Source organism: Eumetopias jubatus, unplaced genomic scaffold (assembly GCF_037043125.1).
Source record: "Eumetopias jubatus isolate StellerSeaLion01/CBP00866 unplaced genomic scaffold, mEumJub1_p1.0 scaffold_10, whole genome shotgun sequence".
Classification (NCBI taxonomy): Eukaryota; Metazoa; Chordata; class Mammalia; order Carnivora; family Otariidae; genus Eumetopias; species Eumetopias jubatus.
Window position 1 is genome coordinate 115,409,103 of NW_028274816.1, and position 26,608 is coordinate 115,435,710.

The 26,608-nt window shown below is 37.5% G+C and overlaps 1 protein-coding gene and 1 pseudogene across 1 annotated transcript in view; one reads left to right on the plus strand and one right to left on the minus strand.

Annotated features, from left to right (window-relative positions):
* The window catches only part of PPM1E (protein phosphatase, Mg2+/Mn2+ dependent 1E), a 183,479-nt gene that overhangs the window by 90,321 nt on the left and 66,550 nt on the right, over positions 1–26,608 (plus strand). The gene's annotated exons all lie outside the window — the stretch shown is intronic.
* Positions 6,860–7,541, minus strand: LOC114213835 (mitochondrial inner membrane protease subunit 1 pseudogene; annotated as a pseudogene).

Below are 26,608 nucleotides of genomic sequence, written 5' to 3' on the forward strand. Positions count from 1 at the left end.
TTTTACCTCTTTAAGTTTATTCCTAGGTATTTTATTCTTTTTGGTGCAATTATAAATGGGATTATTTTCTTAATTTCTCCTTCTGTGGCTTCATTATTGATGTATAGAAATGCAACAGATTTCTGTATCTTCCAATTTTGTTGAATTCATTTATAGTTCTAGTAGTTTTTTGGTGGACTCTTGGGTTTTTCTATATATAGTATCATATCATTTACAAATAGTGAAACTTTTACTTCTTCCTTGCTGATTTGGATGGTTTTATTTCTCTTTGTTGTCTGATCACTATAGCTAGGACTTCTAGTACTATGTTGAATAAAAGTGGTGAGAGTGGACATCCTTGTCCTGTTCTTGACCTTAGGGAAAAAGCTCCCCATTGAGTATGATGTTCCCTGTGGGATTTTCCGCATTGAGTATGATGTTCATTGTGGGATTTTCATATAAGGCCTTTATTATGTTGAGATATGTTCCCTCTAAACCTACCTTGTTGAGGATCTTTATCATGAATAGATGATGTACTTTGTCAAATGCTTTTTCTGCATCTACTGAAATGATTATGTGGTTTTTATCCTTTCTCCTGTTGATGGACATACCAATGTTGATTGATTTGCAAAATCTGAATCACCCTTGTAACCCAGGAAAAAAATCCCACTTGATTGTGGTGAATGATTTTTTTAATGTATTGTTGGATTTGGTTTGCTAGTATTTTGTTGAAGCTTTTTGCATCTATGTTCATCAGAAATATTGGCCTGTAGTCTCTTTTCCTGTGGTGTCTTTATCTGGTTTTGGTATTGGGTAATACTGGTTTTGTAGAATGAATTTGGAAGTTTTCTTTCCTCTTCTATTTTTTGTTTGTTTTTAAACATTTTATTTATTTGTCAGAGAGAGAGAGAATAAGCAGGGGGAGCAGCAGGTAGAGAGAGAAGCAGGTTCCCCACTGAGTGAGGACCGCCCCCCCCCCAATGTGGGACTCAATCCCAGGACTCTGGGATCATGATCTAAGCTGAAGGCAGACGCTTAACCAACTAAGCCATCCAGGGATCCTTCCTCTTCTGTTTTTTGGAATAGTTTGAGAAGACTAGGTATAAGCTCCTTTTTTAAAATGTTTGGTAAAATATGCCTGTGAAACTGTCTGGTCCTGGACTTTTTTTGTTGGGAGTTTTTTGATTACTGGTTCAAGTTCATTTTGGTCATGATCTCCATGTTCAAATTTTCTATTTTTTCCTGTTTCAGTTTTGGTAAGTTATGTTTCTAGGAATTTATCAATTTCTTCTAGGTTATGCAATTTGTTGGCATATGATTTTTCATAACACTCTCTTGTAATTGTATTCTTGTGGTGTTATTTTTTCTTTTTCATTTGTGATTTTGTTTATTTGAGTCCTTTGTGTGTGTGTGTGTGTGTGTGTGTGTGTTTTGATGAATCCCAATTTTTTTGATCTTTTCAAAGAACCAGCTCCTGGTTTCTTTGATCTGTTCTATTGTTTCTTTAGTTTCTCTACATTTATTTCTGCTCTAATTTTTATTATTCCTTCCTACTTCTGCTTTTAGGTTTTATTTGTTCTTTTTCTAGCTCCTTTAGGTGTAAGGTTAGGTTGTTTACTTGAGATTTTCCTTGCTTCTTGAGGTAAGTCTGTATTGCTATAAACTTCCCTCTTAGAATTGCTTTTGTTGCATCCCAAAGATTTTGTATTGTTGTATCTTCATTTTCATTGGTTTCCATGTAATTTTTTATTTCTTCTTTGATTTCTTGGTTGACTCTTCATTGCTTAGTAGCATGTTATTTAACCTCCATGTATTTGTGCTTTTTCCAGAATTTTTCATGTAGTTGATTTCTAGTTTCATAACATTGGGTCAGAAAAGATGCTTGGTATGACTTTGATCTTTTTGAATTTGTTGAGATTTGTTTTGTGGCCCAATATGTGAACTATTCTGGAGAATGTTCTATTGCACTTGAAAAGAATGTGTGTTCTGTTATTTTAGGATGGAATGTTCTGAATATATCTGTTAAATCCTTCTGATCCAGGGTCATTCAAATCCACTGTTTCCTTGTTGATTTTCTGTTTGGATGATTTGTCCCTTGATAGAAGTGTGGTATTAAAATCCCCTACTATTATTGTATTACTATTGATTAGTTACTTTATGTTTGTTATTAACTGTTTTATGTATTTGGGTGCTCCCATATTGGGTGCATAAATACTTAGAATTATTATATTTTCTTGTTGGATTGTCCCCTTTATTATTATATAGTGTCCTTCTTTGTCTCTTGTTACAGTCTTTGTTTTAAAGTCTGTTTTGTCCAATATAAGTATTGCTGCTCTGGCTTTTTTTGATATCTGTGTGAGAAATGTTTCTCCATCCCCTCACTTTCAATCTGCAGGTGTCTTTAGGTCTGAAATATGTCTTTTTAGGCAGCATATAGATGGATCTTATTTTCCCACTAAACACTTTCTAAATTTAAATATTGGTCGGAAATAGTATTTCTTCTTTTCTGAGTATCAGTTTCCTTAACTGCAATTACCAAAGAGCATTTAAGATTAGACCTAAAGGAATTCAAAAGGATCTGGCCACATGAGATATGTGGGGGCAGGGGTCCAGATAGAAGGGTAAAAGCTCTGAGGGAATAGAGAGCTGCTACTGTAGTTGAAGCTTTGTAGATAAGGAAGAGGGTAACCAGATATAAAGCTGGAGAAGTTAGGCAGGAGTCAAGTCAGACTCTCATAGGGCCTTTGTGACTTCTATAGGGAGTTTGAATTTTTTTTTTTTAAAGCAAGGAAGTAACATGATCTGATTTACCATTGAAGAGATCAACTCTGACTCCTATGTGAAGAAAGGACTATAATTCTAGCAACAAGTTTTAAGAACTACTTATAAATTAGGACCTTAAAATTCAAATTGTAAACTATACAGATGAATACCTGGCTTCTACTCTGAAGCTCTTTAGAAAAATTTCCTCGAATAGCACATAGTAGATGTTAAAAAATAAATAAATAAATAGGGGCACCTGGGTGGCTCAGTTGGTTAAGCATCTGCCTTTGGTTCAGGTCATGATGCCAGGATCCTGGGATCAAGCCCTGTGTCGGGCTCCCTGCTCAGCGGGGGAGTCTGCTTCTCACTTTCCCTCTGCCCCTGCTCGTGTGCTCACTCTCTTTCTCAAATAAGTAAAATCTTTAAAAAAAATCCATATTTTATATAAAAGTAATAAAGCATGAATAAAGCTAAAGTACCCTTTATCTTTCTCCCCTTCTTTGTCTCATTCCTCTTTGTTCAAAAAGGCAACCTCTTATGAATATGATATACGTCCTTCTAACTCATAAAATGAGTATTTCCAAAAACAATAGAACTGCCTTCACCTTAGCTGATTATAAACACAAAAATAGAAGGTCTGAAAGACTGCTCTGTAGATTTCTTTTAGATTAGTAAATTAACATAGCAAAATGAACTTGAGAAACAACATTTTTCACCAACTAGCTCAATAACTACATAATATATGTGTTAAATAACATATGCTCTTGGGGCACCTAGGAGGCTCAGTCGGTTAAGTGTCCAACTCTTGATTTTGGCTCAGGTCATGATCTCCAGGTGGTGAGACTGAGTCCCACGTTGGGCTCTCTGCTCAGCGGGGAGTCTGCTTGAGATTCTCTTTTTCTCCCTTTTCCTTTCTCTCTATAATAAATAAATAAATCTTTAAAAAATAATATATGCTCTTTGTATCAATATTAACTTGTCTAATTAGCAGCAGGCAACTTTGAAAAAAAAAGTTGGGGAAAAAAAACCTACGCAAGAAAGTAGCCTTTAATTCTTCACAGCAAAGGAAACAATCAACAAAACTAAAAGGCAACCTACAGAATGGGAGAAGATATTCACAAATGACATATCTGATAAAAAGTTAGTATCCAAAATATATAAAGAACTTATAAAACTCAATATCCAAAAAACAAATCATCCGATTAAAAAATGGGCAGAAGATATGGACACGCATTTCTCCAAAGAAGATATCCAGATGGCAAACAGACACATGAAAAGATGTTCAACATCACTCATCATCAGGGAAATGCAAATCAAACCACAATGAGGTTATCACCTCATATCTGTTAGAATGGCTAAAATAAAAAACATAAGCAACAACAAGTGTTGGCAAGGATGTGATGGGATCTTGCACTCTTGTGCTGTTGGTGGGAATGCAAACTGGTATAGCCACTCTGGAAAACAGTATGGAGGTTCCTCAAAAAGTTAAAAATAGAATTACCATATGACCGAGTAATCACGCTACTGGGTATTTACCCCCAAAATACAAAAACACTAGTTCAAAGGGATACATACACCCCAATGTTTATAGCAGCTTTATTTACAATAGCCAAATTATGGAAGCAGCCCAAATGTCCATTGATACATGAATTGATAAGATGTGGGGTGTGTGGGGCACCTGGGTGGCTCAGTCAATTAAGCAGCTGCCTTCAGCTCAGGTCATGATCCCAGCGTCCTAGGATCAAGCCCCACGTTGGGCTCCCTGCTCAGCGGGGAGCCTGCTTTCTCCCTCTCCCTCTGCCTGCCTCTCTGCCTACTTGTGCTCTCTATCTCTCTGTCAAGAAAATAATAAAATCTTAAAAAAAACTTTAAAGAAGATGTGGGGTGTGTGTGTGTATAATGGATATTTAGCCATAAAAAGAATGAAATCTTGCCATTTGCAATGACATGGGTGGAGCTAGAGTACAATGCTAAGTGAAGTCACTCAGTATGAGAAAGACAAATACCATATGATTTCACTCATATGTGGAATTTAAGTAAGCAAACAAAGGGGGAAATAAGAGAGGTAAACCAAGAAACTGACAACTATAGAGAACAAACTGATGGTTACTAGAAGAGAGGTGAGTAGGGGGATGGGTGAAATAGGTGATGGGGATTAAGGAGTACACACATCGTTATGAGCACCGGGTGATATATGGAATTGTTGAATCACCATATTGTATACCTAAAACTAATATTAACACTGTTAACTCTACTGGAATTAAAATTTTTAAAAATAAGCTTTAAGGTGACAAAGTAGTTCAGTAACTAAGCAATATCTCAATAACTAAATACACATTGAGAAATGTGTAAAAAAGTGAGAGGGTATTCCTCTCCTGCTCTTGGCTGAACCTGTAGTTACATCTCACAAATTTACTTTGATCTTTCTTTGCTCAGTTCTAATAGAAGCAATACTCTTTCATTGTTTCAAAATGAACAGGTACTATATATACTATACTTGTTAATCACAATGTTTCAGGTATTGCCATTTTGAGTCCCACGTGGAAGAACAAAGTTCATTTTGCTGAAACTATAATCAATTTTCTAAATATAAGTTGTCCTATAAATACCTATATAAAAAAAGCTTAGGTCCTAGAACATAATTTAATAGAATCCTGTGCCTCTTGTTTTAAACACTCCTGTGATTTTCATGGACAATCACAGTTGACTGAACAAAGAACTGTATTTATTACCTTATTTGGAAGTTACTGTAATTAAGTCTGTTTCAGTTCTAATCATTAGTAACACGATGGATAGTACAAGGAAGAGGGAAAATGCAGCTCATCAAAGAAAAGTCCCATGAGATAGGGTGCAGCTAGTTTAAATCCTAATGAAAAACTCCAAGGATGTCAGCACATCTGCACTGTCATTAATGAGAGCTGTTGTACAAAGACCTTATCTGAAGAGAGGGACTCCATGGAGTATCCATGACTTTATATCTCTTCAAAGAAAAAAAAAGAGTTTATGTTTTTCAGTTGTTGAGATGTCATACCTTGTTAAACTGACTGCATAATGAGTGCCATAGTTTGTGATTTAAATATATTATGCCCTTTCCACACTACCCAGAGAGGAGTCCATATAGCATTGTTCTGGGTTCCATACATGACTTAAAAGGAAACTTTCACAATGCTTGGAGTCCTTGATGTCCTGCAAGTGAAGGAGAATGTCCGCAAATTCCTTGGAGCAGGAACCCACTTAGGTGGCACAAACCTCAATTTCCAAATGGAAGAGTGCATCTGCAAAAGGAAAAATGATGGCATCTATATCATAAATCTGAAGAGAACCTGGGAGAAGCTTCTGCTGACAGGTCATGCCATTGTTGCTGTTGAAAACCTGCCTAGTGTCAGTGTCTGTCATCCTGGAATACTGGCGGGCAAGCTGTGCTGAAGTTTGCTGCTGCCACTGGACCTCTGCTGTTGCTGGCCACTTCACTTCTGGAACCTCCACTAATCAGATCCAGGCAGCTTTCTGGGAGCCATGACTTCTGGTGGTCACTGATCCCAAGGCTGACCATCAGCCACCACAGAGATGTCTTATGTTAATGTGCCTACCATTGCTCTGTGTAAGACTCTCCTCTGTGCTGTGGACATTGCCATCCCTTACAACAAGGGAGCTCACACAGTGGGTCTGATGTGGTAGATGCTGGCCTCGGAAGTTCTATGCATGTGTGGCACTGTCTCCCATGAACACCCATGGGAGGTCATGCTTGATCTGTATTTCTCCAGAGATCCTGAAGAGATTGAAAAGGGAGAGTAGGCTGCTGCTGAAAAGGCTATGACCAAGGAGGAAATGCAGGTGAATGGAATGCAGGTGGAAGCAGTTGAGTACTCTCAACCTGATGTCACAAACTTTTCTAAAGGTGTAGAGGTGCCCTCTCTGCCTTCACAGCAGTTAGTTCCCTACTGAAGACTGGAGTACTCAGACTGCCACTGAAGAGTGATCTGCAGCTACCACTGTTCAGGCCACTGAATGGGTCAGAACAACCACTGAGTGGTCTTAAGCTGTTCTTCCACAGACTTTTTTTTTTTTAACTAAGTAGCAAATAGTTTATTAGTAAGTACATGGTTTCAGTGGCAATAATAAATTCACTTGGAGAGAAAAATCAAAACAATAAATGCTTGCTAATCGTCAGAAAATCTGTGGCCATTAGGGCTGTCACATAGAAATCCAAAATCACTCAAAGGCCAAATCTTGAAAAAGATACGTCCTCTTATTAGTCCATATGGAATAGGTCCATAATACCTGGAATCTGTAGAATTCTGTAGATTATCACCTTCTAACCAAACATGACCTGTTGGCACATAACTATGGCTTTTAAAGAAATCTGATGGACTATTGGTGAGAATTTTGTCTCCTTCCAAACCAATTACTCTTTTACAAATGGTTGATTTTGGATCACTTGGGCTTTTTGCAATCACAACGTCACCTCTTTGGATACCATAAAAATGTCGACTAAGATTTTCTGCAAAGACAATATCTGAATTTTGAATTGTAGGCTCCACTGATGGTCCAGAACACATGACAACACCACCAACGTATTCAAAACACAGTGAGCTATACAGCCATACTGAATAGTATAGCCAACAAGTCGAAAGGTTTTTCCCAGAACACCACGGAGCATAGTTCTATGCAGATTCTGCTACCACTGGCCATAGGTCTGTTCTACAATACATTCAATTTTTAGGGCAGATGCAAGGCTTCCAGAAAAAAACATCTAAAGCATGTCTCAAAGTATATATGGATAATCCACAAATTCAGGATTCCTCTAGCCCGAAAGAACCAAGCAACACTCTCACCTAGGACTCAGGTGGGCCTTTCTCACCTGGGCCCAGCAGAAGTCTTCCACAGACTCTTAAACAAAATGGAAATAAGGTTGATGGAAAATAAGCAGTTTTGAAAAGTTGGAAAAAATGTATTATGAACATGAGTTTTTATTTTGCTTCAAAGATTTTGGTTTTGCCTTTGGGAAGCACTCAAAATGCTATTCATTTAGTAGTAGGTATATTTGTAGTTTGTAGCATGTTCTGTAAGATTTTATCTCTAAGAACACAGGGTGTCTGGTTGGCTCAGTCAGTAGAGCACGAGACTCGATCTCAAGGTCATGAGTTGAAGCCCCACATTAGGCGTGGAGTCTACTTTAAAATTTCATCTCCAAGAATAAAAATGTTATATTTATGTATAGAGATAACATTATTTATATAAGATAGAATTTCTACAATCTCGACTAATTTTTGAAGGAATATTATTCTTATTATCCTTAACTTTTTAATTGAGTTTTAGAGCATTTTCATTGTATTTATAGACAAAAGACTATGGTCTTCATTTTATCAGAAAATTAGGAGACATTTTTCTATATTTAATTGCTTTGTGGCTTTCAGTTTTTAGCTTTCCTGCAGATAACCAAAATGTCAGTCAGTAAGGAATTCTGTAATCTGAGAGTGATATTTTGAAATCTGCTATAATGATATAGTAATATATTTCTTGGTCTTTTCAGAGAAAATTGTGAAATACTGGCAAGCTAAAAATATTTATTTATTCATGGGTAGGCTATTTGTTATTGCTAGTTTTCTTCCTGAAATGTAAGGAGTTAAAATTTAAACTTATAGAATGAGTCAGAAACTGATATCTAATCAAAAGACTAAAGATAATTAAGACATGATAATGATTGAGAAAGCTGAAGAAGAGTTTGTAAAATTATTAGATGTTTTGACAAAGTGGTTGGTTAATATATATCTCCCAAATGAGATTTGTGCATATTGAATTAAATGACTATTTAATATTTCTAAAATCTATAGTATTTGAATTTAAGGTATTTTAAATAGATACAGTATGTTTTGCTTTTTAAAATTTGACAATATAGGGGTGCCTGGGTGGCTCAGTCTTTAAGCGGCTGCCTTCAGCTCAGGTCATGATCCCAGGGTCCTGGGATCGAGCCCCACATCAGGCTCCCTGCTCCGCAGGAAGCCTGTTTCTCTGTCTCCCACTCCCCTGCTTGTGTTTCCTCTCTTGCTGTGTCTCTCTCTATCAAACAAATAAAATCTTAAAAATAAAATAAAATTTGACAGTATAGTAAAACTTGTGTAACCAACACAAGTAGCTGTGGCACATCATTAGGGAATGTGAAGTTTTTTTTCTTTTTTCTTTTTTTTAAGATTTTATTTTTAAAATTTATTTAAACTTAATTAACATATAGTATATTATTAGTTTCAGAGGTAGAGTTCAGTGATTCATCAGTCTTATACAACACCCGGTGCTCATTACATCATGTGCCCTCCTTGATACCCATCACCCAGTTACTCCATCCCTCCACCCCCTTCCCCTCCAGCATTTATTTATTTGAGAGAGACAGAGTGGGGGAAGGAGCAGAGGGGGAGGAAAAAGGAAGAGGAAAGAATCTCAAGCAGACTCCAAGCAGAGCCTCAACACAGGGCTCAATCCCATGACCCTGAGATCATGACTTGAGCCAAAAGCAAGAGTTGATCGCTAAACGGACTAAGCCACCCAGGTGCCCCACTTTTTTCTCACTGTTAATGAAAAGGATAAGATTTTCCTAAAGGAAAAGAAAAATGGAAAATCAAGATACTGCTTTTAAATTCTCTTGTTTAATTTCTAGTTTTCAAAGAATAAATAGCTGGCTCACACGTTACATTTCTAAACTTGTCACTTCCCTACCAAAGAGATAAATATACATCTTCACAGTGATTTATAGACTGCTGGGCGTTCTCTGGTCTGCATAATAGAAAACCTCAAATTTTTGAACAAATCATATTTTAAAAGTTGTTTTGAAATTTTTTTTTAAAAAGATTTTATTTATTCATTTGACAGAGAGAGACACAGTGAGAGAGGGAACACGAGCAGGGAGAGTAGGAGAGGGAGAAGCAGGCTTCCCGCGGAGCAGGGAGCCTGATACGGAGCTCGATCCCAGGACCCTTTATTTTAGGATTTCTTTAAAGATTGTATTTATATATGTCAGACAGAGAGAAATAGAGAGCGAGCATAATAAGCAGGGGGAGCGGCAGGCAGAGGGAGAAGCAGGCTCCCCGCTAAGCAAGGAGCCTGATGCGGGAGTCTTTCCCAGGACCCTGGAATCATGACCTGAGCCGAAGGCAGATGCTTAACCGACTGAGCCACCCAGGCGTTTAGGATTTTCAATGCATTTTTTTCCCTAGAAAGTGTCGTAAGTGGTAGTACTTCTGGATACAGTGAAAAGAACTTTAGAAACTCATTATTTCTAATTTTTTGTCAAAACTCCCAATTTTCTTTTGCTAACACAGTTCTAAGGGATAATGGTTTACAAACAGAACAATGGAGGGAGATTTTGGTTTTAGTAGTTAGATGGTAGTTGAAATATTATGGTAAGTAGAACCATAACTAATAAAAAGTTTGATATGTGAATTATATCTCAGTGAAGCTGTTATCAGTAACCTCTACGCTCAGTGTGGGTCTTGAACTCATGACCCTGTGATCCAGAGTCACACACTCTACTGGCTGAGCAAGCCAGGTGCCCCTGTGAAGCTGTTATCAAAAAAGTAAAATAAGAGGGGTGCCTGGGTGGCTCAGATGGTTAAGCGTCTGCCTTCGGCTCAGGTCATGATCCCAGGGTCCTGGGATCGAGTTCCACATCGGGCTCCTGGCTCGGCACGGAGCCTGCTTCTCCCTCTCCCTATGCCTCTCTACCTGCTCACTCTCTCTCTCTCTCTCTCTGTCTCTGTATCTCTGTGTCTGAAATGAATAAATAAAATCTTTAAAAAAAAAAGTAAAATAAGAAATAAAAGTTTGAAAGGGGGAATCACTTGTGACCAAACTTCCAAGTAAGGAACGAGTGACTTTAGATTACTTAGTTGTTTGTATTTATGATAAATATGCCAAGCAAATATCAATTTACTAGAATTCAGTAAAAGACCTTAATCTGCTACCTAGGGAAAAAAGACACAAATGGCAAATATAGAATAGGTAATTATTTGGAAACTAAGAATATTTTAGAGTTTAGAGATCAGTTTAAGAGAGTCATAAAGTATAGCTTAGAAAATATTTATGACACTGACTTACTATTCAAATTAGGGGAACAAAGTGTTAGATGGTATTTAATTCATTTCTTCTTTTTAGTAATTCAGTTGAATATTGTTACTAGATAAAGAAATGGTAACATGAAACTAATGAGTTGTCCAAAAAAGGTGCCAAAGTATAATGATTTTATTTTCTCAATCTTTCAACGTATTTTTCTCTTTTTTTTCTTCAAGACTCTTGCTAGAGGTGATAGCAGAATGTTCTTGTAATAATCCAGACTCTGGAATTTGGCAGCTAGGTGCTAAAATGCCTTTAGGCTACTTAACTTTACTCTTTGTACAAGTAGAATTTTTAGTAGGATATCTTAAATTGCATATTCTAATTATGTTGCAAAATGTGCATCCAAGGATTTGCTCGCAGAATTAGAAACACTTTGAAAATATTTTTTTAAAGATTTTATTTATTTATTTTTAGCGTGTGTGTGTGTGTGTGTGTGTGTGCACGTGCACGCAAATTGGGGGAGGGGCAGAAGGAGAGGGAGAGAGAGGATCTGAAGCAGACTGCGCTGGGCGCAGAGCCCAATCCCAGGACCCCAAGATATGACCTGAGCTGAAATCAAGAGTCTGACGCTTAACTAACTGAGCCACCCAGGTGGCCCATTAGGAAAGAATCTGGTGATATATCCTGAGCATATAATCTTTTGGCTAGAATCAGACTTCTTAAAGGTGTAATTGTAGAGAGAAAATTTCTCTACTGATTCTGTTGTGAAAGAGTTGTCTTTTTTTTTTAAATTGGTGATAGTCTACTGTTTTTGGCTATTAAAAAATATATATGTAATATATAAAAGTATATATATTTCACTTTCTGTGGATTTTATCATCTTAAGTACTTTGGAGGTGACTTTAATGTGCTCAACAAGTAGAATGTTACTCAGCAAGTAAAATCATTATTATTTAGTCTTGTTTTGTTTTTGAGATTCTAATTAATTAAGTAAAATATTCCTCATCTACTAAGTATTATACCAATCCTTTTTAATTTTCCTTTCACTTCTTCCCCTTCTTTTCTCTCTTTAAAAAATTATACAATTGGGGGCTCAGTTGATGGAGCATACGACTCTTGATCTCAGGGTTGTGAATTTGAATACCACATTGGGTGTAGAGATTGCCTAAAAATAAAATTTAAAAACATTACACAAATGTAATATATGAAGACATTTTCATTGTAAAAAAATTTTAATGGAGATATATACAATTAAAAGCAAAATATTCCCTTTCCTTTTTTCCCCCAACTCACTCCTCTATCTAGAAATTATTTTAATATGTTTAATTCCACATCTTTTTTTTATACTTACATACTGTTTTAGATATGGAGGATTTTAAGATTATATAGATTTTTAAGATATATATTATATATATGTATATATATTTTAAAGATTTTATTTATTTATTTGATAGAGAGAGACACAGAGAGAGAGGGAACACAAGGTGGGGGGGGTGGGAGAGGGAGAAGCAGGCTTCCTGCAGAGCAGAGAGCCCAATGCGGGGCTCGATCCCAGGACCCTGGGATCATGACCTGATCCAAAGGCAGACGCTTAACAACTGAGACACCCAGGTGGACCTAAGGTTATATATATATTTTTAAAGATTTTATTTATTCATTTGAGACACAGAGATACAGAGAGGGAAAGCATGAGCAGGAAGAGAGGCAGAGGGAGAAGCAGGCTCCTCGCCAAGCCAGGAGCCCAATGTGGGGCCCCATCCCATGACCCTGGGATCACGACCTGAGCCGAAGGCAGACGCCCAACCATCTGAGCCACCTAGGCGCCCCACTAAGATGATATTTTTAAGTAATCTCTACACCCACCAATGTGGAGTTCAACCCCCACAACCCTGAGATCAAGAGTCACATGCTCCACTGACTGAGCCAGCCAGGTACCCTAAATGCTGTTTTATATATAGAAGCATATGGTGTGTGTGTTTTTCCCCCCTTTTATGTAAGTGGGGTCACACTGACTGGGTTTTTAGTAGCTTACATTATTTTTTCAATTAATGATTCATTATGGAGATCTTTCCAGAGTACTACTACCATTACCACTTCATAGTGTTCCATAGAGGTTTATTTAACCGTACTCTATTGATTGGACATTCAGGGTTTTTGTTTGTCAACAGAGTTTTCAGATTTTTATTTTTGTCTATTCTCTTTCTCTTCTTTTCTCTCCACTAAGGTTGAGAATTTCTTCAACTTTACCTTCCTCTTAGATTTTAATTTTTGTTATTACATTTTTAAATTATAAACATTCTTTTTGTATTTCTTTTTTATTATTGAGATATAATTGACATATGACATTATATTAGTTAAGAAACAAAACAGGTGAACACACAGGAAGGGGGAGAAAAGAGAGAGGGAAACAAACCATAAGAGACTCTTTTTTTAAAAAATTTTTTATTGTTATGTTAATCACCATATATTACATCATTAGTTTTTGATGCAGTGTTCCATGATTCATTGTTTGTTCATAACACCCAGTGCTCCATGCAGAACGTGCCCTCCTCAATACCCATCACCAGGCTAACCCATCCCCCTACCCCCCTCCCCTCTAGAACCCTCAGTTTGTTTTTCAGAGTCCATCATCTCTCATCAAACCATAAGAGACTCTTAACAATAGAGAACAAACTGAGGGTTGATGGAGGGAGGTGGGTAAGGGATGGGCTAAATGGGTGATGGGAGGGGCGCCTGGGTGGCTCAGTCGTTAAGCGTCTGCCTTCAGCTCAGGTCATGATCCCAGGGTCCTGGGATCGGGCTCCACATCGGGACACCTGCTCCGCGGGAAGCCTGCTTCTCCCTCTCCCAATCCCCCTGTTTGTGCTCCCTCTCTCACTGTGTCTCTCTCTGTCAAATAAATAAATAAAATCTTTAAAAAAAAAAAGGGCACTTGTTATGATGAGCACTGGGTGTTATATGTAAGTGACGAATCATTAAATTCTACTCCTGAAACCAGTATGACACTATATGTTAATTAGCTAGAATTTAAATAAAACTTTGAAAAAGAAAAAAAAAACCCTATTATATTAGTTTCATGTGTACAACATAATAATTTGATATTTGTATGTTTTGCAAAATGATCACCACAATAAATCTAGTCAACATCCATCACCATACATAGTTACAAATTTCTTTTCTTGTGATGAAAACTTTTAAGATTTACTCTCCTGATATGTTTTAAATATACAATGCAGTATTATTAACTATAGTCATCATACTGTACATTTTATCCCCACAACTTACTTGTTTTATAAGTAGGTGTTTGTTCCTTTTGACCATCTTCATTCATTATGCTCACCCCCTGCCTCTGGCAACCGTCAATCTGTTCTCTGTATCTTTGAGTTTGGATTTTTTAGGGGGTGCAGGGGTGGTTAAATACCACACATAAGTGAGATTATATGGTATTTGTCTTTCTCTAACTTATCTCACTTAGCATAATGCCCTGAAGGTCCATCCATGCTGTTGCAAAAGGAAAGATTTCCCTTTTTTTTTTAATTTTTAGTTGACTATTTTACTTGGTGTGTGTATCACATCTTCTGTATCCATTGATCCATCAATGGACACTTAGGTTGCTTCAGTGTCTTGGCTATTATCAATAATGCTGCAGTGAATATGGGGGTGCATGTATCTTTTTTGAGTTAGTGTTTTTGTTTCCTTTGGATAAATACCCAGAAGTGTAATTACTGGATTGTATTGTAGTTCTATTTTTAATATTTTGGGGAACCTCCATACTATTTTCTGTAGTGGTTGCACCAATTTACATTCACATCAATAGTGTACAAAGGTTCCCTTTTCTCGACATCCTTGTTCTTTCTTGTCTTATTAATAATAGCCGTTCTGACCGTTGTGAGGTTATATCTCATTGTGGTTTTAATTTGCATTTCCCTGATGATTAGTGATGTTGAGCACCTTTTTTTCATTTACCTATTTGACATCTGTATGTCTTCTTCAGAAAAATACTCAGTCAGAACCTCTTCTCATTTTTAAAATCGGATTTTTTTTTTTGCTGTTGGGTTGTGTAAGTTCTTTATATATTCTGGATATTGACCCCTTATCAGATATATGATTTGCAGATATTTTCTCCTATTCAGTAGGTTGGCTTTTCATTTTGTTAATGGTTTCCCTTGTAGTGCAGAAGCTCTTTAGTTTGATGTAGTCCTACTTGTTTATTTTTGCTTTTGTTGCCTTTGTTTTTGGTGTCAAGTCTGAAAACTTATCACTGAGACTGATGTGAAGGAACTTACTGCCTATGTTTTTTTCTAGGAATTTTATGATTTCAGGTCTTACATTCAAATCTTTAATCCATTTTGATGGATTAAAGAGTTAGTTTTTATGTATGGTGTAAGATGGTGTCCAGGTTCATTCTTTTGCATGTGACTGTCAGTTGTCCCAACACCATTTATTGAAGAGACAGTTCTTTCTCCATTGTATATTCTTGCCTTCTTTGTTGCAAATTAATTGGCCATATATGTGTGGGCTTATTTCTGGGCTTTCTATCCAGTTTTATTGATCTATGTGTCTGTTTTTATGTCAGTATCATACTATTTTCATTGTATTATAGTTTGAAATCAGAGCACATGATGCCTCCAGCTTTGTTCTTCCCTTTTTTTTTTTAAATTTATTTATTTGACAGAGAGAGAGCACAAGTAGGCAGAGCGGCAGGCAGAGGGAAAGGGAGAAGCAGGCTCTCCGCTGAGCAGGGAGCCCGACGTGGGCTCGATCCCAGGACCCTGGGATCATGACCTGAGCTGAAGGCAGCCGCTTAACCGACTGAGCCACCCAGGCGCCCCTCCAGCTTTGTTCTTCTTTATCAAGCTTGCTTTGGCTATTTCAGCTCTTTTGTGGTTCCATACAAATGTTGTAATTGTTCTATTTCTGTGAAAAATGCCATTGGAATTTGATAAGGATTGCATTGAATCTGTAGATTGCATCTGTGGATTGAATCTGTAGATTGCTTTGGGTAGTATGGGCATTTTAACAATATTAATCCAGTCCATGAGGGTGGAAATCTTTCCACTTATTTGTGTTTTCTTCAACTTCTTTCATCAGTGTCTTACAGTTTTTAGTGTACAGGTTTTTCACCTCCTTGGTTAAATTTATTTCTGGGGTATTTTATTCTTTTTGATACCATTGTAAAAGGCATTTTAAAAAATTTCTCTGATAGTTCATGGTTAGTATATAAAAATCAACAGATTTTTGTGTGTTGGTTTTGTATCTTGCAAGTATACTGAATTCATTATTAGATCTAAAAGTTTCTTAATGGAATCTTTAGGGTTTCCTACGTATAAGATCATGTCATCTCCAAACAAATTATTTTTTTAAATTTGGGTACTTTTTATTTCTTTTTTTCTTGCTTTACTGCTCTGACTCAAACTCAGTATCACGTTGAATAAAAATTAGGACACCTGACTGGCTCAGTAGGTGGAGTGTGCAACTCTTGATCTCGGGGTTGTGGGTTTGAGCCCCATGTTGTGTGTAGAGATTACTTTAAAAAAAAATCCTTAAAAAAGTGGTGAGGATACTGAGGCCTGGAAAGAGTTAGTGAGTTGCTTAAGTTAACACAACAGGGCCAGGATCCTAAATGAGGTTGCTTGACCCCAAGTCCCATGCTGTTTCCACTACTGCATGCTTAAGGGCCCCTTATAAGGACTGCAAAGTGTTTTGCGTAAATGACCACTCCCATGTCAGGTAGGAAGACGGTGCACTTTGTCAGCCTTTATACCATATAGTGTGTAGTGCTTTTGCCCACTTTATGTTATTAGAGCCTGCAAGAAACCCCTCACCTGTGAAAGCTGGCATGCTTTTCTTCCTGATCTTAATAGAGAAGTTTTTACTAGTCTTTCACTGCTGAGTATGTTAACTGTGGGCTTGTCATATATGGCCTTCATTATGTTTAGTATGTTCCTTCTATACCCACTTTCTTGAGTTTTTTTTTAATCATAAATCGATGTTGAATTTTATCAAATGCTTTTTCTGAATCTATTGAGATGATCATATGATTTTTATCCTTTATTTTGTTAATATGGTGTTGTTAATATGGTGTATCACATTGATTGATTTGCAGATGTCGAACCATCCCTCCATCCCTGGAATAAATCCCACTTAATCATGGTGTATGAGTCTTTTAACGTGTTGTTGAATTTGGTTTACTAATATTTCGTTGAGGGTTTTTACATCTATGTTCATCGGGGGTATTGGCCTGTAGTTTTCTTCTCTTGTGGTGTCCTTGTCTGGTTTTGGTATCAGGATAATGCTGACCTTGTAAAATGAGTTTGGAAGTGTTCCTTCCTCTTTTTGTTTCATTTAAAGTTTTACTTAAGTGTCCCTTGGAAATATTTTTTCTTAAAGTTTTCTTTGCATGGTTTCTTTCTACCCAGACTGCTTTGTATTCTTTTGTTGCTTTGGTTTCTGTCTTCCACATACAGGCCTCTTTTTGGTATCTGATCATTTTAGCTTTCTGTATTTAGGTGACTAAAAGCTGATTGGGAAGCCTAAGCACGTAAATAGGACTTGTGAAATTTGAGTTTTTTTGTTGGATAATTTGGTTGGGCCATTTGTTAGGGAAACTTCTGATTCAGATTCATCAAAGAAGAGTTTTCTACTCTCCTATCTGGTTCAACAGAATGGGAGAAGAGGCCTGCTATATATATATATATATATAGTGTAAGCAGGGGTGTGGGGGACAGAAGGAGAGAGAGATTCTCCAGCAGACTCCACGCTGATCGATCTCATGACCCTGAGATCATGACCTGAGCCGAAGTCAAGAGTCAGATGCTTAACCCACTGAGCCACCCAGGCACCCAAGGCCTGCTAATCTTTGAATTCAGCATTCAGTTATGCATAAAATCACTTAATCCCCTTGTTTTTTACTATGGTACTTATGCCCTCAACAGTGCCTGATGTCTCTTAATCAAGAGACCCCTGTTTTACCTTCTCTAGGGAATAAGCCGTAGACTTCTGTCAGAATTGGGAACTTAGGGAAGGGTAGCTACTTAGACAGTTAGGGAAAGTTAGGGATGTGGATTGGAGGGAGGGATCTAGGGATCCACCAGCTTCTTAAACAGCTTTCAACCAGTTTTTCTTATTTTATCCATCTCATTTGCCACTCACCCCCAGTTCTACAAGTACCTAGTGTTGCCAGTTTTTGTTCATTTAGAGAATGCTTTGGTATATATTGGGTTTGTTCTCAGCTTTCCTCACTGTCGTTTTAGAACTTGGCTTTCTCTCTCCTGCTAAGTCACTTGCCACTCCATCATCTACTTTGGTTGCTTTTTATCTTCCTCTCTTTTGGTTATGTATTTTTTAAAATTCCCTTTGCTATTGTTTTAGTGGGGTTTCTAAAACCTGGAAGTCTCATATTATTTCTTCAATAGAGAGGCAACAGTAAGTAGTTAAGAGTATGAGTTATGGCATCAGACTGCTTGGGTTTGAACTCTGGATCTGCCACTTACTAGCTATTAGATTAACCTCTACATTCCTAATTTTCTTCATCTTTAAAATGGGGATAATAATAATACCTATGTCATACAGTGAACAAAGAATTAATTAAAATTATTTAAAGCACTTAGAGCAATGTCTATTACATATAGTATACCCTTAAAAAGTATTTGCTGTTATTATTTTCTTTCCTTTCTTTTCCCTGACCTCTTTTCCTGCAACTCCTAGTAGTCAGCATGTAATCTCACTAGACTGATACTAGAACTATCTTATCTTTTCTTTCATATTTTCCATTTCATGTTTAATTCTACCTTCCTGGGGATTTTTGTAACTTCTGTTTAATGCCTTATTTCAGCAATCATTTTAAATACCAAATTGCTCTTTTAATATCTGCTTTTAATCTTTCATGATTTCCTCACATGTCGATGACCCTTGGTGGTTTGTATATATTTTAACCTGATTAAAACTCTTTAGAAATAAGAAGGCTTATTTTAGGTCAGGCTTGCTTTTGGATGTTAGGATAGAGACATGGTCAAGTGTCACTATGAGGAGGACTTCTCTCTGGGATTGTTCATTTTCTCCAGAAAAGACCTTTCCAGTTTTTCCTGGGCAGTTCAATGCAAGTGTTCTGAGGTGGTGTTGGGGTGAGGGGTGGGGTGGGGTAGAAAAATGGTTAGAAGAATTAAAATCCTATCATTTGGTATTTCAATAAATGCCTTTCTTTTCAGTTCATATCACCTCTACTCCCTATGCTGCCCAGTGTCCCCAAGTCTAGAATATTTCTTTTCAATGTCTCTAGAGGATAAATTTCCATTCTCCCACCAGGGCTGGTGTGTGTGCACTTAGCTGCTGGCAGTCTCGGTGTAGGACGGGGAAAGGGCATCAACAGTTCACATACACAGACTTTCATCCTATTTTTTCACTTTGTGCTTCCCCTCCACCCACTTGGTACTTCCAAGATGTGAGCCTTTCCCAGGTTGTTGGTGGGGTGAATTGACTCTCTTCTCATCAGTATCCCCCTGAGGTTATAGCTTCTTTCACCCTGATAAGTCAGGTACCACTCCTCTATTTGCTCTCCCTTTTCCAGAAATGTATTAAAATATTTTATCCATTGTTGCCTTCTGTCTGCTTTTTCCTTGTGGATTTAAACCTTTTAATTTATTTTGCCGTCATTTTATAAGGGGAGAAGTGAATGCATATGCCTAATCTGCATTTTTTTTTACCAGAAATCATCAGATGAATGTTATTTTAAAAATATTTTATAATTACTTTTAGCTTAGTTCTATAATGTATGGGCAACCTCTAACAGACCTCTGGAAAAAAAAGGACAGCTTTCTTTAGATGTAGAGGCTGGCTGCTATAGACTATACTCTCCTCTTTATAAGCAAGTGGTAATGAACAAACTCAGATTATAGGATCCAGTGGAAAGAGTTTGAATTCCCACAGCCAGGGCAGGTTTCTCTACCTACAAATGATTCACTGATGCTTGACTTTTCCATTTCTGTTAGGAACAGATTTTACTGAACCACAATTCTATTTCCTTTTCCCCTTTTCCTCTTATTAGCTCTATTTGCTGGCATCCATTGAGAACTCTTTTCTGACACATAAGAAAGATAGGGTCTCACCTGGACATACTCTAAATAATATGTGGTATATCCATATTATGGAATGTTGTTTTTCAATAAAAAAGAAAGTGATATGTTTGTACAATGGAATACTATTCAGTGATAAAAAGGAACAAACTATTCATACATGCTTCAACATGGAACATCTTCAAAAACATTATACCAGATGAAAGAAGCTGATGCAAAAGGGTATATAGTTGTGATTCTATTTATATTAAATGTCCAGAAAAGGCAAATCTATAGAGACAGAAAGTTAGTCATTTTCTGGGCCTGGAATGGCTGATAGTGGGGGAGGCTGTGCATATGTAGTAGCAAAGGGTATAGGGAGCTTTCACACTTTCCACTCAGTTTTTGTTGTTGTTTGTTTTTTGGTTGGTTTTTTAAAAAGATTTATTTATATATATTTATGTATTTATTTATATATTTATATATATTTATATATTTATTTGTATATATACAAATATATATATACATATATATTTATATATTTATTTGAGAGAGAGAGAGTGAGCGAGAGAGCACAAGCAGAGGGAGGGGCAGAAGGAGAGGGAGAAGCAGGCTTCCCGCTGAGCCAGGGAGCCCGATGCAGTGCTCCATCCCAGGACCCTGGGATCATGACCTGAACCGAAGGCAGACACCTTACCAACTGAGCCACTCAGGCACCCCTTGTTCGTTTGTTTTTTAAAAGATTTATTTATTTGAGAGAGAGAGAGAGCATGCACTCATGAGTTGGGGGGAGGGGCAGAGGGAGAGAATCTTCAAGCAGGGCATGGGGCTCCATCTCATGACCCTGAGATCATGACTTGAGCCAAACCAAGAGTCCGACACCTAACCAATTGAGCCACCCAGGTGGCCCCCTTTCCACTCAGTTTTGCTGTGAACCTAAAACTGCTCTAAAACTTATCTAATCCACTACTGGGTATTTACCCAAGAAAATGAAAGCACTGGGAGCCTGGGTGGCTCAGTTGGTTAAGCGACTGCCTTTGGCTCAGGTCATGGTCCTGGAGTCCTGGGATTGAGTCCCACATCGGGCTCCCTGCTCAGCAGGGAGTCTGCTTCCCCCTCTGACCCTCCCCTCTCTCATGCTCTATCTCTCTCATTCTTTCTCAAAATAAATAAAATCTTTAAAAAAAAATGAAAGCACTAATTAAAAAAGATATATGCATCCCTATGTTTACCGCGGCAATATTTAGAATAGCCAAGATATGGAAGCAACCCAAGTGTCCATCAATAGACAAATAGATAAGAATGGATAAGGAAGACAAATGTGTACACACACACACACACACACACACACACACACACACACAGAGTAATATTACCACAGCCATAAAAAAGGATGAGACTACACCATTTGTGACAACATGGATGGACCTGGAGGGTATTACGCTAGGTGAAACAAGTCAGTCAGAAAAAGACAAATACCATATGATTTCATTCATATGTGAAATTTAAGAAACAAAACAAAGCAAAAAGAGACAAAAAACAGACAAACTGGTGGTTGCCAGAGGGGAGGTGTATGGGAGGATGGGTGAAACAGTATACTTACCTTGATGAGCACTGAGAAATGTATAGAGTTGTGGGGTTTTTTAAGAAGATTTTATTTATTTATTAGAGAGAGCACAAGCAGGGGGGAGCAGCAGAGGGAGAGGGACAAGCAGACTCCCCGCTGAGCCCCGATGTGGGGCTCCATCCCAGGACTTGGAGATCATGACCTGAGCTGAAGGCAGAGCTTAACTGACTGAGCCACCCAGGCACCCCTAGAGTTGTTAAATCTTTATATTGTACATTTGAAACTAATATAACACTGTACTTTATACTTTAATAAAAAATTTTTTTTGCTAACTAGGATACAGAGAGCTTTATATATATGAGGGTTGTTGCATTTTATAATTTAAAATGTAATTCCTCTTTTAAGACATTTTTAAATTTTTAATAGACAACTCTTGATTTCAGCTCAGGTCATGATCTCGGGGTCGTGGGAGCAAGCCCCACTTTGGGCTCCTCACTCAGAGGGGAGTGTGCTGGAGATTCTCTCCCTTGCCCTCTGCCTCACTCACTTTCTCTCTCAAATAAATGAATAAATAAATCTTTTAAAAAAAATCTTTATAAAATACTAAATAGTACACTTTGCTTTTCTACTTTTCTCTAAACATTAACTTTATAGCAACATGACTATTTAGGGATATTACCTGCTTTTTAAAGACTATAAGCATGCATAATAAGCTGTCAGTTATCTTCATTATAGTTGATTATTCATTACTTATTCAAGACAAGGTACTATGCTATGTATATCTAATCAAAATAGTCAGTGGTTCCTATAAATAAATCTTATTCAAAGGAACATTTTGTTAACTAGTGAATACACACACATGCACACACAGTTGAATCAAACCCAGTTGATTCTTATCACTCACAGTGGTTATGTTCTATAAGGTCACCATAAACACTGAATTAGTGAGTACTAAACTATTTTTCCTAGGGGAAATACAGAGTTAGGTTCCTGTGAGCCTCTGGTCTCATTTTTGTCAACCAATTAGTACAACATTGTTTTATGTGTGTTTCTGCTTAAAGGTCCTTATTTAATATATAGTTGATTCATTGACATTGAATGCACAGCACTATAATTCATGCCTGAATGAAGATTATCGAATGCATGTATTTTCTCCATAAGGTACACCATAGCCTTCATATGCTTAGGAATACTAGATAGCACTATAATTAGGGACTATTTAATTTTATTTTTTAAAGATTTTATTTATTTATTTGACAGAGAGAGACACAGCGAGAGAGGGAACACAAGCAGGGGGAGTGGGAGAGGGAGAAGCAGGCTTCCCGCTGAGCAGGGAGCCCGATGCGGGGGCTCCATGCGGGGGCTCTATCCCAGGACCCTGGGATCATGACCTGAGACGAAGGCAGACGCTTAACGACTGAGCCACCCAGTCGCCCCCCTTAGGGACTATTTTAAACAGCAAAATCATCCACAAAAAAAAAAAAAAAACCCACAGAAAAAATGAGAAAAACATAGCACTAAATAGACTGAAAAGGACACTTGTTTACATTAGGAAAGTTCAAACAAGAAGGCAAGAGTGAGCGTGGCCTTGTTTGACCGCAGCTGGGATCGTGTGCTTCAGGTAACTCAAATTGTTCATCATTCTGTGTATGTCTGTGAATGACTGCAAAAGTACTACTTCAGGGTTACAAATAAATTTTAGTGAGTAGGTAGTTTACCTATACAGACTCTATGAATAATGAGGAGACCAACTGTTTACATACATATTTTTTAATTCCTGCCTGAAACACATTTTCTTCTCTATCTGTTGACCTTCTAGTTATTATTCAAGTCCCATCCCAGCTCAAATGTTACCCTGTCTGGGAAACCTTTCCCAGCAATCTTAGAATTAGCATTCCCTCCAGTACTCACTGAGTGATTTCAGATCACTTTGTATATCACTTTTTATAGCATTTATCACATTTTATGTCAATTCTTTGTCAGGATTCTTTAGACTGTGAGCTCCTTAAGAACAAGGTCCTTTTCTCAGCCCTCTCTGTATCCTTAATACTTAACACAGGATCTGTCACATAGTTGAATTTAAATAAATTTTAAATGAACGAATCAATTAACCTCTCGCAAATGGATTTATATGTATTATTTTAATGACTCTGTCTTAATTAAAAATTGTAGACTGGGGTACCTGGGTGGCTCAGTCAGTTAAGTGTCTGCCTTTGGCTCAGGTCACGATCCTGGGGTCCTGGGATCTAGTGTCCTGTGTTCCATGTCCTGTCGGCCACCCCGCCCCCGTCAGGCGCCCTGCTCTGTGGGGAGCCTGCTTGTCCCTCTCCCTCTGCACCCCCTCCCGCCCCTGGTTGTGCTCTCTCTCACTCTCTCTCAAATAAATCTTAAAAAAAAAATTGTAGACTATATGACGTGGAAATAGTACACATTTTTTTAAAATTTTTATTGTTATGTTAATCACCATACATTACATCATTAGTTTTTGATGCAGTGTTCCATGATTCATTGTTTGTTCATAAGGAAATAGTACACATTTTACACCAGTGAACATCTCTTGTTATCTCTATTTTTGTTGATTCTTTTTTTCATTTGGATGAAGCTTCTTTATTTGGAAAGGAATGAATAATGAACCAGATAATCAATTTTTCCATTACTTTTTACATTTTCTATTCAAAGACTTACTGAGCACAGTAATGCACTAGACTCTGTATCAAACTATCCTGATTCTAAACTGCAGAGGAGAAAGTTTATACTCAGGTAAAAATTAGGATACATGTTTATGCCAGAGTTTGATTTTGAAATATTCCAAAAATATAGACTGGTATTGAAGAAATAACAAAGCAAACACTCATATACCCATGTCCTTATTTGTCATATTTAATGTTTGACGTATTTATTTAAAGATTAAAAAAAAACAACAACAGCATTCTTGATCCAAGCCGAAGGCCCCCTACATATCTTTCTTTAATCTTGTGCCTGCCTGTTCCCTCCCATTGTAGCCACTTCCCTGAATTTGGTATTTATCTTTCCCAGCTAAGCCTTAAATGGGTGGATTTAAGGATGCTAGGAATCCTTCAGTGTTTTTTGTTTGTTTGTTTGTTTTAATAAAATACCATTCATTTAGCTTAACATGTGGGATGTGAAAGCGTTTCTGAAAGGAGTCATCAGTCTCTGTCTATGTCTAGGCCTTTCTAGGCAACACTTAATGAGATTGCTTTTTCTCTCCCACTCCTTCAGATGTTTTGTTTGCAGTCCGTGAATCCAAATTGTACGTTTATCTTTCAGTATTATACCTCTTATGATGATGAACTTCGTATTGACAGCCACAATCAATTCTGCTCATAAAGCCATCATTGTTTTGCTTCCAAAGAAAACCTTTATATTTCTAAATGCAACCATTTCAATCATTGTGCTGTAGGGGTTGTGACGTACAAATAATATAAATAACGAACAATGAAAAAATGTATATTAAAATATATTAGAAACCTACAGATCCATATTGTGTTTAGTTGAATAACTTATATTGCAAATTCATATATGCAAGAAATATACAATTATTTTATTTCCCATAAATTAAATTTGACTTAGAATTGCCCATCCTGGTAAAATGGGGATTCATATCAGTCATTATGGGAGCACATAGGGAAGGACGAGGTTTTCTTCCTTTCCTTTCTTTCTCCTGCCCAATTCAAGAATCTGAGTCTGTCAAAAGAAAAACAAAGGGGGTGGGCCCACTTCTCTGCAGTTTATCATGGTCATGACTGATATCTTTATTAAATAAGCCCAGGTGTTCCTTAAAGTAAGATGACATTACTAATTTTTGGCCAAGCTTGTTCACAAGATTCTCTGAGATTTTGAACCCTCAGGACCTAGAATGTAACTTCCCAAGATGCTTCACCTATCCATTTTCCTCTGTGGTCCTATCATTTCCTTGAAGCACAGCCCAGGAGTAGAATTCAGGTCTCTGCTATTCCTGATATTACTGAACTTTTTCCATTCCTTGAGTTCAGGAAACTTTTTCCCACTCCTTGAGAGCCCTCAAAGACTTTGCCTTTAACTCAAGCTTCCAAAAAGAAAAGTTAGAAGGCCGATTATTCACGAGTAACTTCTATTTCCCACTCAGTAGCTCAGATCTTCCATACATAATGGAGCCCAAAAACCTGGTTACCACTTTGGAAGGGGGATTGGGAAAAAAAATAAGTGGAGAATAATATGCAAATTAAAATCTTAATAAATCACCCTGCAACTCTTATGTGTACATCCATAGACATACACATGCTACCCCATCTTTATGCCTAGGGCTACTTCTGAGTTGTTCAATTTTTATTGAGCACTGGTAGGAAGAGGCTCTAGGGGCACCTGGGTGGCTCAGTTGGTTAAGCATCTGCTTTCAGCTCAGGTCATGATCTCAGGGTCCTGGGATCAAGCCCCACATTGGGCTCCCTGCTCAGTGGGGAGTCTGCTTCTCCCTCTCCTTCTGCCCCTCCGCACCATTGTGCTCTCTCTAGATCTCTCTTTCCCTCTGAAATAAATAAAGGGGCACCTGGGTGGCTCAGTTGGTTAAGTGACTGCCTTTGGCTCGGTTCATGATCCAAGGGTCCTGGGATCAAGCCTCGCGTCGGGCTCCCTACTCCGCGGGAAGCCTGCTTCTCCTCCCACTTCCCCTGCTTGTGTCCCCTCTCTTGTTGTGTCTCTCTCTATCAAACAAATAAATAAAATCTTTAAAGAAAAAAAAAGAAAACTTTGTCTAGTCCAAGGTCATGAAAATTGATTTTCTAATTTAAATTTTTTGTTTTTTAGAAAATATTTATTTATTTAAGAGAGAGAGTGCTCCAGTGGGGGAAGGAGCAGAGGGAGACAGAGGAGGAAGCCGACTTCAGGCTGAGCATGGAGCCTGATACCAAGCTGGATCTCGTGACCCTGAGATTATGACCAGGGCCAAAACCAAGAGTTGGGCGCTTAACTGACTGAGCCACCCAGGCACCCCAATTTTCTAATTTTAAATTAATATTGTGTCCTGGAATAATTTTAACTTAGTTGTGATGTATTATTTAGTTTGCTAATATTGTCTTTTGAACTTTTGTATCTATGTTAATTAGTGAGATAAGCTTGTGTTTTCTTTTAATGTCTTAATTTTGTTGTATTTGGGTTTCTAAGTTATGATTGCTTTATAAAGGGAATAGAGACCTATTTCCTCTTT